At 43.7% G+C, this 18,679-nt stretch overlaps 1 pseudogene; it reads right to left on the reverse strand.

The window, feature by feature from the left end:
* Nucleotides 1–204: 204 nt before the first annotated feature.
* Nucleotides 205–467, reverse strand: LOC123101690 (ankyrin repeat-containing protein At2g01680-like; annotated as a pseudogene).
* Nucleotides 468–18,679: the final 18,212 nt, after the last annotated feature.

Raw genomic sequence — 18,679 nt, forward strand, 5'->3', positions numbered from 1 at the left:
CCAGTGCCATAGCGCAATCGATCGAACTGCAAAGCCCAGAACACCAAACAGCTCAAAAAGCTATCCTGGATTCAGCCTAATCTGGCCGAGGTCGAGGCAGCAGCCCTGGGCTGAGCTAAAATATAGCAACACACTGGTCCTAAACATCAAATAGTTCCAAAAACACACTGGACTTGGCTCGTTCTAAAAACCCAGCGGAAGCTACTAATCGAGCGAGAAGAGGGGCTCACCGGTGTGCCCTTGCTTGGCGCGACGTGGAAGGCATCGAGGTCGAGGCGGGAGTGGAGCTTGGCGGCCTCGAGGTCGTAGAGCGGGAGGAGGAGGCGCACGACCACGAGCGCCCCGGCCTCCGCCGTGACGTAGAGCGCGGACTCCTCGGCGCTGGCCAGGAGGCGGCGCACGTCCTCGGCTTCCGCGGATCGGACGACCGCGAAGAGCGCCTGGTGGGAGAGCCGCGGGAGATCCATCGTCGGGCGGGCGGCCAACCGGAGAGCCGGCGCGGAGCTGACCAAACGGAACCCTAGCGCGTCGGCCGACCTGCTCGACTCGATCTGGGGCATAGGGTAGGGAGAGATGGTGAGGGAAGGGAGGGACGAGGTCGGCGGTGGTGGTGAGGAGGGCTGCGAGGTCGGCGGTGGGTGGGAGCGGCGGGGAGAGGACTGGATCGGGGAAAGGAGGCCGGGGACAGGACTGGATCGAGGGAGGAGGTGGCGGCGACTGCGAGGAGAGGAGGGGTGCGATGGGTGGGAGTCGATGGGATCTGACCTAGGGTTTGGGCTGCGGGTGGGGGGTATCTCTTTTTCATTTTATTTTCTTTTTTTTGTAGATAGATGGATGGATAATTGATGGGTGGATGGATGGGCGCCAAATCAATTTTCTAAAATACTAGGACATATTTAGTGCATAATTGACCAAATGATTGGGTGTCAAAAATTTTGATCCACCTCTCATAAAAAAGACAAATTTCCGCTCATTTAGTAGAAAACGGGTCAAATTTGAACTGTAGCGTCCTCATTGTTTGTTATTTATTTTTTCCAAAAATCATTTCTAGGTACAAAAGTATCTATTTAATCAGAGAAATACCAAAAAAATTCCAAGATTCAAGCACTAGCTAGGAACGGCCATTCCCGCCGTTTTGACCACATTTTGAAACGGGCATAAAAAATTCAAAAAATCAAAAAATTGGAAAACTTTCGCATTGTGTCATTATATGTGACCAAGTTACCAGGAAAAATAATAAACTTGTAATACGGCAATTATTTTAAAAAAGTGTTCTCAGAAACGAGCTATCATGTGTGGAGATCAATGACTTTCAAGCCAAATGATCAATCTTATGGCCACATTCATGGCATAGTTTGTTCAAATGATCTCATATTGTGCACAAGGGTGCATCTTGTAATTCCAAACAATATTGCCTAAGGGAGTTTTCATTTACATTGCACGGAAAAACCATTTTCCATTTTCCGAGTGCCCGAATTGAGTTCTTTTTGTGAAGGACCTACCATATATTTGTCGCAAAATTGGACCAAATCATTTTTCTAAAATACTAGGCCATATTTGATTCACAATTGACCAAAAGGTTGGGTGTCAAAAGTTTTGATCCACCTCTGGTGAAAAAGACAAATTCTCGCCGATTCAGTAGGAAACGGGTCAAATTTGAACTGCAGCTGCCGCATAGTTTGCTCTTTATTTTTTCTAAAAATCATTTATAGGTACATAAGTATCTATTTAATCAGAGAAACACCAAAAAAATTCCAAGATTCAACCACTAGCTTGGAACTGTCAAGCCCGCCGTTTTGACCGCATTTTGAAACGGGCATAAAAAATTCAAAACAAAATCAAAAAATTGGAAAACCTTCGCATTGTGTCATTATATGTGACGAAGTTTCCAGGAAAATTAATAAACTTGAAATACGACAATTATTTTAAAAAAGTGTTCTTAGAAACGAGCTACCGTGTGTGGAGATCAATGCCTTTCAAGCGAGATGATCAATCTTATGGCCACATTCATGGCATAGTTTGTTCAAATGATCTCATATTGTGCACAAGGGTGAATATTGGAATGTCAAACAATGTTGCCTAGGGAGTTTTCATTTTCTTTGCACGGAAAATTCGTTTTCCATTTTTCGAGTGCCCGAAATGAGTTTATTTTGTGAAGGACCTACAATATATTTATTGCAAAATTGGACCAAATCAATTTTCTAAAATATTAGGCCATATTTAATGCACAATTGACCAAATGTTTGGGTTTCAAAAGTTTTTATCCACCTCTCGTGAAAAAGACAAATTTCCGCCGATTCGGTTGGAAGCGGGTCAAATTTGATCTGTGGCGGCCTCATACTTTGCTCTTTATTTTTTCCAAAAATCATTTCCAGGTACATAAGTATCTATTTAATCAGAGAAACATCAAAAGTTTCCAAGATTCAACCACTAGCTAGGAACGGTCAAGCCCGCCGTTTTGACCACATTTTAAAACGGGCATAAAAAATTCAAAAAAATCAAAAAATTGGGAAACCTTCGCATTGTGTCATTATATGTGACCAAGTTTCCAGGAAAAATAATAAACTTGTAATACGACAATTATTTTAAAAAAGTGTTCTAAAAAATGAGCTATCATGCATGAAGATTCAGGGCTTTCAAGCCAAATGATCAATCTTATGGCCACATTCATGGCATAGTTTGTTCAAATGATCTCATATTGTGCACAAGGGTGCATCTTGGAATTCTTAATGTTGCCTAAGGGAGTTTTCATTTTCTTTGCACGGAAAATACATTTTCCATTTTCCGAGTGCCCGGAATGAGTTTTTTTTGAAGGACCTACCATATATTTGTTGGAAAATTGGACCAAATCAATTTTATAAAGTACTAGGCCATATTTAATGCACAATTGACAAAATGGTTGGGCGTCAAAAGTTTTGATCCAGCTCTGGTGAAAAAGACAAATTCCCGCCGATTTAGTAGGAAGCGGGTCAAATTTGAACTGCAGCTGCCTCATAGTTTACTATTTATTTTTTCCAAAAATCATTTATAGTTACATAAGTACCTATTTAATCATAAATACATGGTTTGGTGGCGATACGTCGAGGTTTGGGTGGTGGCCGAGGCCCCCAACTCTAGAGCGCGTAAACTCGCATGCCCGCCGTGTGGTCACCGCGTGACTGTGGTGTTGCCATGTGTTCTGGGAAGCCTAGGCATGTCTAGTGGGTTGGGCACTCCCCAGGTAGGTGCTAGGAAGAAAATTACAACATAAGATTCTCACAAGGAGACCAATTGATGCTCAAACATGAATTATCAGCCAAGTGTTTGATTAGCGGTACGGGAAATGTACATGGCTAATGGGCATGAGTTTTGGCTGAGGATGATCAGTTACTAAGAAGACCGTCTTCAAAAAATTTCAGCTCAAAAGGAGTAGACTAGGTGGTACTTGCTTTACAAACTACCATACTGGACATAAATACGAATGTTGAAGCTCGGCTCAAAATAATGAATGGATTGAGCTGGCATTTGGTGGAGGATGGTTATTTGGGCATAGGAAAGCACTGTAGAAAATGGATACTATTTGGACATGCCAAAGTGGTACTTCCTTCACAAACTGTTGTTCTGAACAGAATAGGAAAATGAATATTTTTGAATTATTTTTGAACTAGACAAGGAAGGTTTTTTACATATTTGACGAAGATATGACCCAAAGAATTTATGAGATTTTTTTGGGAATTTTGGGAATGACAGAAATATAGGTTGCTTCACAACCTAGGGAAAAAACTGCCACATGGACATGACACATAGGCAAAACTGATGAGGTGGCGCCTAGTCATAGCAACCCACCACAATTTACAAGGTTATGACCATCTATATTGGTCATGATCAGCTAGAAATAAGGCAGCAGACCAGTGTTATCTACTTTATGACCATTTCGTGTAAGGAAATTACGACCTTTCTAACCAAAATGGTCGTTATAGTTTAGGGTTTGGAGCTCCCCGAACAGCGACCAATTGGTCTGAAATGGTCATAGATCTATGACCAATTCTTCCAGGGTCACTGACAGAAGGTCACTAGTTGACATATTTCTTGTAGTGATTAGCGGCAGTGGGCATCTCCTCTCCTTTGCCCGGGCCCGGAGGCTGGCGCAGGGGCTGCCTAGATGTGCAAAGGCACCATGCTCGCCTAGGGGCAGTGGCGTGGCTGCAGGCACGGGTGGCAGTGGCATCTGTGGTGGGCATGCGACGATGACTTTGGTGTTTGCGAGCTGTGTTGTGGCTGCGCGCCGGATCTCAGTTTGATGTGTGTGTGCCGTCAGGAGTTTCCTGATGACCCTACCCTAGCGTGCGACAGGGGGCTGGTGGTGTTCGGTCGAGGTTGCCATGCAGGTTGCGTTCCAGGACGACGTCCTTGTGCTGGTTCTATGATGACTTGTGGAAGCACAAAATGGTATCATATTTGATCACAACGAAAAGAATATGGCATGTTGTATCAGTACTTTCAAAGAACACTTTGGTATGATTATCAAGAAAGCAAAACTGGCTTGAAGGAAGGAATGCAGAGCTGGCTAGACTACTTGTAGATTTTCTTCACATTTCCATGATCATTGTACAGTTTATGTAACATTATCCTTATTAATGAAAATCAGAGTTATAGTGGGGGTTTTCCCCACTGTGTTTGCTCAAAAAAAACATGCCAATGTTTTTTACCACGTCATCTTGGTGGCATGCCATTGCATCAGGCAAGGTTTCATGTTTTTTAAATTATTTTTTATTTTTTTGGAATTAAAATGCTATAGCACTGCATGCATGTGTCTATGCCGTGAGACCAATATGTTTGAAAATTCCTTCTAATTTACTGCACATGGAATTAATTCGCACACAAGTACACAAAAATATGATTTTTCAAACCGTGTAGTTCAAATTTGAAAATTACAGTCATTAAATGGCTAGAAAATCACTTAAATGTCTTTAAAAGGTCAAATGGCGCCTGAAATTCCAAATTTTCACATGACAGTTGTATTAGTGCATGTTAAATGTAGAAACAATTTGAAGGTCGTAAGGGGAAGCCATCTCCCGTTCGTCATCAAACATGCATTGTTCCCTCTCGGAACCACGAGCCTTCTACTGAGTTGTTTCGGTTTGTGAGGGGTGTGTGTCCAAACTTTCGTCAAATATGCCAATTTTTTTACCACATCATCTTGGCGGCATAGCATTACATCAAGCAAGGTTTCATGTGTTTCTGATCTTTCTTTTTAATTTTTTGGACTTTAAATGCCATGGCAGTCCATGCTTAATTGTGTCATAGCCGTTAGACCAATATGTTTGAAAATTCCTTCCAATTTATTGCACATTGAATTAAATATCACACAAATACACAAAATATGACTTTCAAACCATTATGGTTAGCTATTGCATGCACATGTAGTTCAAATTTGAATTACGGTCATTAAATGGCTAGAAAATTACCTAAATGTCTTAATAGGTCAAACGACCACTGAAATTTTCCAAAATTTGACATGATAGTTGTATTAGTACTACAAATTTTCTCGTACATTTGAAACACCATTCGTTGCCACTTTACTCCAAATCTGTCTTTCACAGCTAATAAAAAATATCCAGAACATCACACACTGTTTTTTTGCAGGAACCGTTTGCGATGAAAACTTCTGGGTCTATTTAAGTCTTCCTCCTTAAGCTTCACCGGCTCGTCTGCACCAGTGCCGGCAACCCCCGAATCCATGATTCCCGATCCCCATTCCCGCACCCCTTCTTGCAAAGATGACGCCCTGGAAACGCTTCGTGAAGGCCCGTACGATGGCCGCGTCCTCCCTGAGCGCCGCCGCCTGTGCCGAGGGCATGGCCGCCTACGCCGAGAGTGCCACCGCATCCGCATTGAGCGCGGCCGCATCTGCCGAGAGGGCGTCTGTAGCAGCCGACAGGGCAGCTGCAGCAGCCGAGACGGCTGCAGCTGTTGCTGTGACGACGGCTGCGAACGCTGAGAGCGCTCGAGCTGGCATCCGTGCCGCCGATGTCGCCTTGGCCCGAGTCGAGGTCATCCAGGCCAAGATCAAGGACACATACACCAAGATATTCCAGGCCACCTCGGAATCCAGCATGCAACGCACGTCCGAAAAGGTGGCGGTGGCCATGGAGCACCTACTTCCTCATGAGATCGCCGAGCGGGAGCTAGAGATGCAGGAGGCGGCAGAGATCAAGGAGCGCCGGGAGGAGGAGTTGCGCGTGGCTGAGGTCGAGGTAGAGAAGAGTCTGTCTGTCGAAAAATCGGCGGTGGAGTACCAACGCGAGCTCTGGCGCAACCACTACTACAAGTACTACAACCTTGAGGGCGGTGCCGAGGACGAGGACGAGGACGCAGTCGACTTCAGCAGGGGGGACACGGAGTCCACCAACGGCAGCATTTCGCCAGGACAAGTCATCGACGTCTCATCTCACACCGGCGATGCATAGGACGGCGGGGCAGTGGATTTGTTAAAATTATGCCTACATAGGCTTTGTTTTTAATGCTGGTCTTTTTTTAGAGCAATGTTTAGGTCAACTAGCTCTGTTTAATTACTAAAATTGCTCGATTTAGTAAGTGTGGTCTATGTGCTGTACGTTGTTTTGTGTGCCCAAATTAGCATGCGATGTTAAATTACGCAATGACGTACCCGGGGAATTTTCCACCAAAATTTGAATTATCAAACTCATCCCATGCGCGTAAAGCAGAAGAATCGTTTGCGATGCACACAATTGTTCAAAGTAAATGGTGTACGGCGGCACCGCGCGTAATGTTTCCCTCCACATTTTGAATTTTTTGGCCTACCGCCAAAATATCTACCCCAGCCCCCTCCTCCCTCCCCTTTTCTCCCTAACCACAAATCACATTTCCCCTATTTCCTCCTTCCTTCCTTCCTAAGCTATAGCCTCTTCCTCGCTTGCTTCCTCTCTCTCGCCATGTCGCATCCTATCGTCGGGGACGCCATGGTCTTCTTCAATGACCTCTGCGGTTCCTCCTCCTCCTCAAACTCCTTCACCATACGTGTAGGCCTGTCTTCTCTCTCTCGGGCTATGACTTGGAGTGAAGGATTTTAACTAGACGATCGATTTGAGTCATTTCTTCCTCTTGTAGCTCCCTAGGACCATCAGTTGCAATGAATGGAGCGGGGTGGCTGAAGATTTGTCTGCTCGCTGTCACCATCAATCTCCATGCGTGAAACTAGTTGCATTTGATTATGTGGATAGTGGGAGGAAGTTTATGGCATGTGCAGAGAAGGTTAGACCCTCTTTCGTTGTTACAAATCATTTGTTAGATGTGATTCAGACACAGTCATGGTCCCAACCCATTCATACCACACCTTCAACCTAACGCATCCTAAGACAGTGTTACAGTTTGTACCTAGTATCTAAAAATGTTACCATCTCATCAGCGGTGCCATTAGAAAATTATTTGGCACTGCTTCAGCAGTTTGTGCAGCCAACTTTGGTCCACAAATCCGAGCAGTCAAGCAGTAAAATATTAAATCTTTATGGCACGAAGGAACTGGGCATCAGAGCAACTAGGTGCTTCGGAGTCCGGGTCCCTGATTTTTTTCCGCTGCATCGGCTCGCTAGTGCAAGGCACCGGTGCGAGATGTAGCAACAATTGTCTTTACATCAGTTTTGGCATACATAGTGGATGGCCTTAGTGCTATAGGTTCTATGTTACTAAATTTGTGCATGCACACACCTGTTAGTATCAATTTGCTGTCATCTAAACACTGTCGCTTTGCTGTTGCAGTTATATTTACCTCCCTCATAAAATGTTCAATTTATTATTTATAGTAGTACATGAGTAAGAACTTGTAGCGTTGTTGTAATTAATTATAGCTTCTGATGTTTTAGAATATGGTTCTTGTCTCAGTAGCAATTAATTCATTTGCACATTGATCTTTTTGAGAAGATATGCCATAATTAACCTGTTTCTTCAGTTTTTCAAAATAAGTATTGGTGATTTTCTATGTTGCTATAAACCCATTTCCCTACAATTGTTACCGATCTAGCTTTAAATATTATAGGATGAACGCAAGTGTTCTTACTTGGAGTGGGTTGATCAAGAGTGGCCACAGTCTTCGAAGATGTGCCTAGCAAAGCTGTGGAGCATGTATGAGGAAGAGAACAGAGGTAGGCTTAGAGAAAGTGTTTCCAATGCGGAAGAATATTTGAAGATGCGGGATAAAAAGAGGAAGGTGGAGAATGAACTCAGATTTTTTAATCAGACTTTGCTAAGATGGTGTTGGCGAAGGCGGAGGCACTTTCCCAGTTGGCCAGTGCAAAACATGTTCTTCTTGAACTAAAAGCAGAGGTGAATAAGATGAGCCTGGATGATCTCAATTAGGGAAATGAATATATTGTCTAATATTGTTCTGATGAAGTTGAACTAGCTATATGATGTACTATGCTGTTTTCAGGTAGCTATCATACTGTGATGTTAAAATATATTTATGTGCCTGATATGAAATTGGTAAACAACTGTTCGATATGAAATGTGAATTTGCGTAATACTGGAATTATTAATTGTAAACTAATAAACCTGCTTAATGTGTCATGGAACTTTGCGAACAGTTCTAGAAGTAAAAGCTATTGTGATGGATAGCCCAATGCCACACAATTTTCTTCATCAATTCATGCGTGATGTAGTTGATAAAAGCAAACAGTTAACCAAGACAGAGCATGTGTGATAGTTACACCTATCACACATGAGCCTATACATAAACCTGTGTGGGATGTACATGCGAATGGAAACGTTTTCCCTGGATTGAATGTGTGGGATGTACATACGAATGGAAACGTATTCCTTGGATTGACTATGTGATATACAAATGAACGGAAATGTTTTTCTCAGATTCACCATGTGGATGTACATATGAACGGAAACGATTTGGTTTCGATGCCTCATCCGATCACACAGGAGCTCATTTTGCCCCAGCCTGTATGCCAGGAGGGCCTATCCATGACGGTTTCTGGGTCGTGTGGGAAGGAACCCCCTATCGCCCACACTCACTTGGCAACGGTTCCAAATGCCGTCGCGGAAAGGGGTTAAAAACGATGTGTATAGCACCGACGCATACCAGTGTGTGGTGAAGGCCCTAGGCAAAGATGCAAAAGTTTCAAAAATTTGATGGAGTCAAATGATGCTGGAATTATTTTTGTGGGAAGGGGATGTCAAGAGCTTCAAAACGAGCTAAAGAACATCAAAATCCGAGTCTAGATGAATTAGTTATGGCCGAAACAAAAGTCAGCCGAAGTTGATATCTACAGGTGTCAGACGTCCGAGAAGTGTCGAAAGTCCGACGGTCGAAAGTCCAAGATTTCAGCTCTGGATCGGGGGGGGGGGGGTCGGACATCATCTGGTGGTTCCTGGGGCTCCGGACGTCTGAGAAAACGTCGGCCGTCCAGTGAGTCGGGGTCAACTCAAGATCCCAGATTCGGGACGCGATTTTCGGGTCAAAATTGACGAGATTTTGTGGATGAAAGCCGAGGAAACGTGTGGAGATGCTAGATCCACTCAAAACACAACGAATCCATGCATCAATTTCAACAAAACATCATCAACCAACAAATCACAAAAAAAATTGGGGCTATTTTTGGTGGGGATTTTTGAAATTTAGGACGAAATCAAGCAAAAAGGCTAGAAAACGGTGGGGGAGACTCCAAATTCATGATCAACGTGGCTCATGATACCAAGATGATGTAGGTTGGAACCCTAGGGGCTGATGTTTCACGAAATGGAGGGGATCCCACGAAGAACACGAAGAACACAAGGGAACAAGAGAGGAATCACTCAAATCAACGAGAAACGATCAGACATGTGCTAGATCCATGAACACAAAGAGAGATATACAATCCAAAGTCAACAAAGGACGATACAAACGGTAACTAGTTCATCTCCGTGAGGAGGCCTTGAATCCGCGAGGAATATTCCCGTGAGGGGTCTTGAATCCAAGCGTGGATCTTCTCCGTAGAGGTCGCGATCTCTCGATGGAAGAGAACCACAAGGATGAGCAAAGATCTATCTCTAAAATGAGCTAAACCTATGGTAACCCTAGAAAGGAGGGGGAGGTGGTCTATTTATAGTCTAAGCCACGAAGGGGTAATTGGGAGAGGGATACAAGGCCAATGGCCCTTCTGCGCACAGGCAGTGTCGGACGTCCCATGGTTACCGGATGTCCGGTCGCTCGTGGAGGTCTGGTCATCCGGAGGGCGTCAGACTTCCGACGTTTCTTCTCTAGATAGGTGGCACCGTATGTCCAGTGGCTGGGACTTGTCGGACGTCTGGTGATCATCGGTCATCCGACCACTGTAGCGCTTGTCAACTGTAGTTCTTCTAGCCAGCTGGGATGCGTCAGCTACCGGATGTCCGATGGCGTCCGGACGTTAGGTGGCTGTAGCTTGCAGCAGCTCCATTTCTTCCGTCTTCGCTTCCATGCTGCCCTCACGGATGGTCTAGTCATTTCATTGTGCTCACACTCCTCCTTATCCCCCATGAAGCTCCAACAATACCAAAGCATGCACACGAGTGAAGTGTCAAGTCGTATGCCATCCTTGAAGGGGTCAAGTGAGCACATGTAAAGGAGATGATTCACCTTTATGTGTGTGAAGTAGATGTCACACATGTCACTTGCCAAACGGACTCTTGACATGGTGTTGTCCGTAGGATGCTCCGCATCATCATGTGTCTAATATGGTTTCAATAATATCATAATAAAACATTCAGGAGAGGTTACCTGGTACTCATCGGATTTGAGTGTGTTTGAAAGTGCGTTAAGTCGACTAGAGGGGGGGGGTGAATAGGCGATTTTTATAAATTCTTCACTGAGGAATTTCAGGGTGAGGAAATTCCTGAGCGAAGAACTACATGCAGCGGAATAAATACTCAGATGCACACATGACATAACATAAACATGGATATCATGATGAAATGAAAATAGACACAGAGTACAGAAAGCGTAAGCACATGATAAAATAGGATGAAGACAAACAGACTGAAGAAATTGAACTGAGGAAATTGAGAAAGTCTTTAGTCAAAGTCTTCGAACAGATATGAACAAGCACACAACACAGTAATGAGGAAATGGAAGAGTTGAGGAAATAGAACTGATACGTCTCCAACGTATCTATAATTTTTGATTGTTCCATGCTATTATATTATCTGTTTTGGATGTTTAATGGGCTTTATTATACACTTTTATATTATTTTTGGGACTAACCTACTAACCCAAGGCCCAGTGCAAATTGCTATTTTTTTTGCCTATTTCAGTCACTACAAAAAAATACACTTCCCGATGATACGTGTTTGTCATAGTAGGTCATGTTTTCTGTCATGCATGCACATCGATGACAATTTTATGACAGAATCAAGATAGTCATACCTGTGCTGTCGTAGAAGTGTTCCATAACATTACCAAAATTATCATCACAGAAGTGTGCACTTCCATGACGATAAATCGCGCGTCACAGAAGTGCTTTCGTCAAGGGTGACCAACACGTCGCATCCACCGTAACGGAATGCTGTTAAGCTATGAGGTCCGGTTTTGGATCCGATATCCCGTTAATAGCCCTGACCAATAGGGATTTTCCATGTGTAAAATCATCATTGGCTGGAGGAAACACGTGTCGGCTCACCGTTGGGACAGATGTCATCCACTCATTGGACCCAAAGCGCCTATGATACATCGACACATGGCACGACCCAACAGAGGCCCATTCCTGTGAAAAGGCCGACCCGTTTGACTTGGTCAAAAGGTGGCGGGCCGGCCCACGGCAAGCCTATTAACGACCTGTTCGCATATAGCTCATTTACAGCCCGCTAACCCAGGGCCCGTTTACGGTCTCTCCGAATTAGGCCCAGTAGCATCATCTGGGCCATCCAATATAATTCCAACCCGTTTAAACTTCCAGCCCATGTATGGCCCATGACGTATTTCGACCTATATGAGGCCCTTAGTAACCCCCGTCACATTAACGGCCCGTGGTAAAACTGGCCCGTAATGAACAGTGTATCCCTTTATACCCATTAACAGCCCATTATTCCGTTGGGACGTTTCCAGCCCATGTTATCTTTCGGCCTTCTCAGGGCCCATTTATTCTTGGGCTCATTTCCAGCATTCGTTTACTTTCGGCCCGTTACTGTCATTTTCTGCTTGTGGGCCAAATTCAGCCTGTGGTTACAGTCGGCCCATTTGTGGCCCGTTAATACGTTGGGCCATTTTCATAGCATCATCAAATACGGCTGATTAACGACGACCCATTATGGTCGGCCATGAACAGACGATTTCAACTCTAGCCCATTTACGACCATAGTGTGGTCTGTTATTGGCCCATGTTTGGCCAACCGATCATACGCCTGTAGAAGGCCCATTAATGATATGACCCTAGAAGGCCCATTGTGTCTACGGCCCATATAAGGCCCATTGTTTCTACGCCCCGTAGAAGGCCCATTGTTTCTACGGCCCTTAGAAGGCCCACTGTTTCTACGGCCCGTAGGAGGCCCATGTTAACTACAGTAAATATGTAGCCCATGGTTAATGTGGTCTAGTTTTAAAAAATAGGTTATTGCGGCCACTACCAAACCGCGGAAAAAGAACTATACTGACTACAAGAAAACAAATAAACAAGACAATAAGGAAATAAACAAGCAAGCAACTTACACTAGACTATCACGACTATTACACATATTACATCCATTAGGCATCAAAGTTCACCACCAGTGCATATATAGGGAACAAAGCAGCATATAAACGCCGCAACAAAACAAGTCCAGAACTGAAACCACTTTAGAAGAGTTCAAGAAACAATATCCTGGGCACCCATAATGCTGGCAAGATGCTTAGCAAGCTTATTAACTTTCTCTTGTTTGGCGCTTAAATCCTCCAGCACTTGCTATTGCACCAAAAAGTATGCATCTGAATTCTGCAGGGACTTCCTCAGTCCTTCGGCTTCCTATTGCATAACATCTGATTGATGTCTTTCAACTTGAAGTTGAGACTCAAGAAGCCGAACTGATTTAGGCAGCAAGTTCGAAGAGCTGGTGCCAGCAGTAGTAGCCAGTAACTTGAACACTACATCAAGACAGGACTTTGGGGTTGTCTCAGTGTCTTCAATATAGTTTTTATCAGCTTTCTTGAATACCAACAGGGATGTCTCACTATCTTGAACCTTATCTGCATTACTTCCTTTACCACTGCATAACGGGGTACTCTTCTCCAATATTTTATCCGCGTTCTAAAAGAGAAGCAAACAAACAAATCACAGGTTTACAATGTAGTATATGAAACTCATTTTGGTAAACTAGTTCAGTAGTAAGGTGGACATGATAACAGCATGAAACAAACATATATCTATGTAGTATGGTCACTGTATGGTCCATATTGTTCTAGTGTATGTTGCCAAATCAAGATAGATACAGTTTGCATCATACCTATTTAAGACAAAGCAGCATAGATAGAATATAAGTGTGGGAAACTACACAGCAATAACAACAATTGTAATGTGCATGGCTTGAGAACATAACTATTTATTCAGTTGAAACCGAAATCAACATAGAGAAAGTTACAACAACAAACACATTAAAGAAACAGGTTTAAAACATACCTGTTGCGCCATTGGAGTTTCAATTGCATCCTTCAAATTTGAAATTAGTTGGTATGAGTAAATATAGTGATGGAAGAGCAAAGTAGTATGAACCATAGCTACGGAACCTGACCTGGGAACAATTCTTCTTCTGCTTTAAGCATTGACTCGGGGTTCGGAGCGGTGGTCCTCGTGCTTTGGGCACTGCAGTTGCCTTACTAACTGCTCGTGTTTGGGTGCTCTGTGGTGGAGACGGTGCTGTGTCAACGGGAACTGGGTTACTATCTGCTGGGGTTGGGGTTAGAAGGGGTGTAGCTGGTTCTCTGTCCAACTGGGTAGGGGTACAATCTGCGTGAGTCTGGGTTATGTGTGGTGGGGCTGGTTCTTGGGCAAGTACAACCATGGTTCTATCTCCATTGACAGGTGGCACGATCTTTTCTGAAGGCCGTGTTTTTTACTCTCACAGATACTGCCATCACCCCCTCCAATTGAAATGGCTGATAAACAAGAAAAGTAATTGAATGTACAGACATTGTAAGATAGACAGGTGCAATGGATAGTAGGGAAGAAAACATGACATGAAATAATTCACATTTATGTTGTCTAACCAAGCAGAATAGCAGGACATAATTTCACATATATGATGGCTAATTACACAGGATAACATGACACCATTTCACATGTATGATGGCTAACTAAACAGGATACAATGACATACTTCAAAATATGATGACTATATAAACAGGATGACATGATATAACTATACGACGTGTCTATTAAAGTGGTTGGTATGCCATAAATCACAAACATGCCGTCGATGGAAACATGATGGCATGATATAATTCACGGATAGAATGACATAATTTGAAATATGATGACTATGTGAACAAGATGAGATGATATAACTATATTATGTCTTTAGAAAATGGGTTGGCATGCCATAATTCAGATACATGCCGTCTATGTAAACATCATGGCATGATATAATTCAAATATATGATTTATATACTAAGGAAGTGAGCAAAGGACAATCACATATATGATGTGTCAACTAAGGAGATGGCATTCAATATCGTGTATATGATGTAAAAACTAAGCATTGCAATACAACATATGCATGATATGAGTAATATAACCCTGCCAAGTTTGAGCATACACCTCAGGGGGATAATAGGACTGGTCATCTACCTCTGAATCCTCCTCTGAAGAGCTATCTGTAACCAACAATATATCTGCTTCAGTAGGTAGCATTGTCTGCTCTAAAGACCTTGTTTTCACTCAAGATTTCTCCATCACCAATTCAAATGGCTAATGCACAGGAAGAGTAGTTGAATATACAAACATTGTCAACAAAAGCAATGAGAAATGCAAAAAAAGGACGGCATGATATAATTCACATATATGGCGCTTGGCTAAACAGCATGGCATTGCATAATTCACATATATAAAGCCTTGCAACAAGATAGCATTGCATAATTCACATATATAATGTCTTGCAACAAGATGGCACTGCATAATTCACATATATGGTAATTAGACACTAAACAGGTGGCATTCACACAAAGCATGTCTAAACTAAGCAAATGACATAGCAATGCAAGATACTATACACCCGATATGAACAACATGACCCTGCCAAGCTACAGCATGCACCTCGGGGGGGAAATAGGACTGGTCATCTGTCTCTGGATCCTCCTCTGAGGAGCTATCTGTAACCAGCAATGCATGCGCTTCGTCAGATAGCATTGTCTGCTCTGAAGACCTTGTTTCCGCTCTAGATTTTTCCATAACCGTCACGAATGGTTGATGCACAGGAAGAGTAATTGAATGTACTAAAATTGTTGACAAATTTAACATGTAATAAAAAATGATGTCATGATATAATTCACATATAAGATGACTGGGTAACCTGGGTGTCATTGCAAAATTCACATATATAATGCCTGGCTAAACAAGATGGCATTGCATGATTCGCATATATGATAAAGAAACTAAACAGATGGCATTGACACAAAGCATGTCTAAACTAAGGAGATGACATCTTTGATGTATACAGTAAGCAATGCAAGGCACCATATGCATGATATTACCAACATTAGCATGCCAAGTTAGAGCGAAGACCTCATGGGGTAAATAGGAGTGGTCTTCTGCTTCTGAATCCCCCTCAGAACAGTTATATTTCTCTTGATTATGACCAAAATGGGTGGAGGGGGGCTGCCTTTGCACCATCTGCATGAAATTTTATTGCCATGCAAGGCTCATCTCTTTTGCTCTACATGTTTAGTTCCATTGTGTACAATAACTGACATGCATAGAAATAAAACATAGTGAGATTTTGTAAGGAGTGCATGCACAAATCCAGAGTGATGGTAGCAAACTGTGGATAGACCCAAAACCAATGATAGCATGAAGATAAAAGCTTTAGTTAAAAAATACAGATAATGGCTCCTTTAATGTTTGTTTGCACCCAACATGAAACTCATAGTAGACACCCGAGATTAACCAGATAGTAGACATATAATACTGATTGCTGCCCCAATATGTACCCCACAACCATTTAAAAACTCAAGTTTCAGCATAAGTTTGGACCTGACTCGGAGTCTAATAGGTGAACACGACGATAAAGTAGCATTTCATCATATTAAGCGATGCATAATGTAAGCAGACACGAAAGAGTGTGACCTCTCTTGCGTACCCATGTAGTCCTCAAGGTCATCTGCTCAGTTGATGATGGTAATGTAGTTGTCGTGGCTGCTGGCGGTGTGGACTAATATCTGAGGCGGCGAAAGACAGTCTGGAGAGCGGATCCCTGCTGTGGTGAACCTTTCCGTCGTTGGAGCAGCTGAGCTGGGGTGGAACACAGCACCGTAGGAGCAGGACAAACCACACAAGGTTTTCTTTGACACATATCTATAACAGAAGTATTTGTGTAAGGGCTTGTTTGAATTTGAGGATTCTAACAATGCAGGGATAGGAAATAGACAGGAATAGGATAGCAATGCACGTGCAAAACAGAGAATTTAAAAACACAAGATTTCTGCCAATCTGGGTGTTTGGTTCACAAGAATTGGAAGATCACAGGATGCAAAATCTGAGTCCGGATGAATTAGTTATGGCCGAAACAAAAATCAGCCGAAGTTGATATCTACAGGTGTCGGACGTTCGAGAAGTGTCGGAAGTCCGGTGGTCGGAAGTCCAAGATTTCAGCTCTGGATCGGTGGGGGGGGGGGGTCGTACTTCCGGTAAGTACCGATCGTCTGGAGGTTACTGGGGCTCCGGACGTCCGAGGAAACGCCGGTCGTCCAGTGAGTCGGGGTCAACTCAAGATCCGAGATTCGGGATGCGATTTTGGGGTCAAAATTGACGAGATTTTGTGGATGAAAGACGAGGAAACGTGTGGAGATGCTAGATCCACTCGAAACACAACGAATCCATGGATCAAATTCAACAAAACATCATCAACCAACAAATCACAAAAAAATTTGGGGCTATTTTTGGTGGGGATTTTCGAAATTTAGGACGAAATCAAGCAAAAAAGGCTAGAAAACGGTGGGGGAGACTCCAAATTCATGATCAATGTGGCTCATGATACCAAGATGATGTAGGGTGGAACCCTAGGGCCCGATGTTTCACGAAATGGAGGGGATCCCACGAAGAACACGAAGAACACAAGGGAAAAAGAGAGGAATCACTCAAATCAACGAGAAACGATCACACATGTGCTAGATCCATGAACACAAAGAGAGATATACAATCCAAAGTCAACAAAGGACGATACAAACGGTAACTAGTTCATATCCGTGAGGAGGCCTTGAATCCGCGAGGAATCTTCCCGTGAGGGGTCTTGAATCCAAGCGTGGATCTTCTCTGTAGAGGCCGCGATCTCTCGATGGAAGAGAACCACAAGGATGAGCAAAGATCTATCTCTAAAATGAGCTAAACCTATGGTAACCCTAGAAAGGAGGGGGAGGTGGTCTATTTATAGTCTAACCCACGAAGGGGTAAGTGGGAGAGGGATACAAGGCCAATGGCCCTTCTGCGCATAGGCAGTGTCGGACGTCCCGCGGTTACCGGATGTCCGGTCGCTCGCGGAGGTCTGGTCGTCCGGAGGGCGTCAGACTTCCGACGTTTCTTCTCTAGATAGGTGGCATCGGATGTCCGGTGGCTGGGACTTGTCGCACGTCCGGTGATCGTCGGTCGTCTGCCTGCTGTAGCACTCGTCAACTGTATTTCTTCTAGCCATCTGGGATGCGTCAGCTACGGATGTCCGATGGCGTCCGGACGTTAGGTGGCTGTAGCTTGCAGCAACTCCGCACTACTAGGGAAAAGCCTAGCAGCAGCGCCGGTTTTCAGCCTTTTAGTAGCGTGGGGGCCGGCGCTACTAATAAGGCGCTACAGCTAACGTATAGCAGTAGCGCTGGTCCACCCGCGCTACTGCTACACAAGTGTTGCAGTAGCGCGCTTAAAGGAACCTCGCTGCTGCTAATAGCTATAGCGCGCTTCCCCTGTGCGCGCTATTGCTACAACCGCGCTGCTGCTAACTTTTCTCCACTCGCTACTGCTAATTTTAGTAGTTTTTTTGTTTTTTCAGCATATTTGTTTTGTATTTGAACAGGCTTTATAGAAGAATCTTTAGCACATACAAATGTCATCATGATACACATACAAATGCCTGCGAGACCACAAATGTAATCATAGCATATACATACAAATAGTCTCGTCATAATCATCATCCAACACAAAGTGGTATCTTGTCATAAATCTCGAAAATAGCGATACATGCAAGTCTCGAATACTTGCAACTACAACGTCATCCATCTAAACAAAGGTATACACGAGAGGAGCTATCACTATGAGTGAGAGCGGAACAATGCAGTACATGAGATGGCGGTTACGAGTCCTCTCTCGCGCTAGCGTGAACCTCAAGTAACTAGCTTCTCCTTCTTGTCTGCTTTTGAAGCCTTTATGGCTGGCATCCGAGAACCCATTCACTTGCGCCTGACACTCATGCCACTCATTGTACACCCCCGGAACTTTCCCTTTGTACACGACATAGCAGTTCCATCTCGCCATCAAGAAACTAGGTACCT

Source organism: Triticum aestivum, chromosome 5A, assembly GCF_018294505.1.
Source record: "Triticum aestivum cultivar Chinese Spring chromosome 5A, IWGSC CS RefSeq v2.1, whole genome shotgun sequence".
In the NCBI taxonomy this organism is placed as follows: domain Eukaryota; kingdom Viridiplantae; phylum Streptophyta; class Magnoliopsida; order Poales; family Poaceae; genus Triticum; species Triticum aestivum.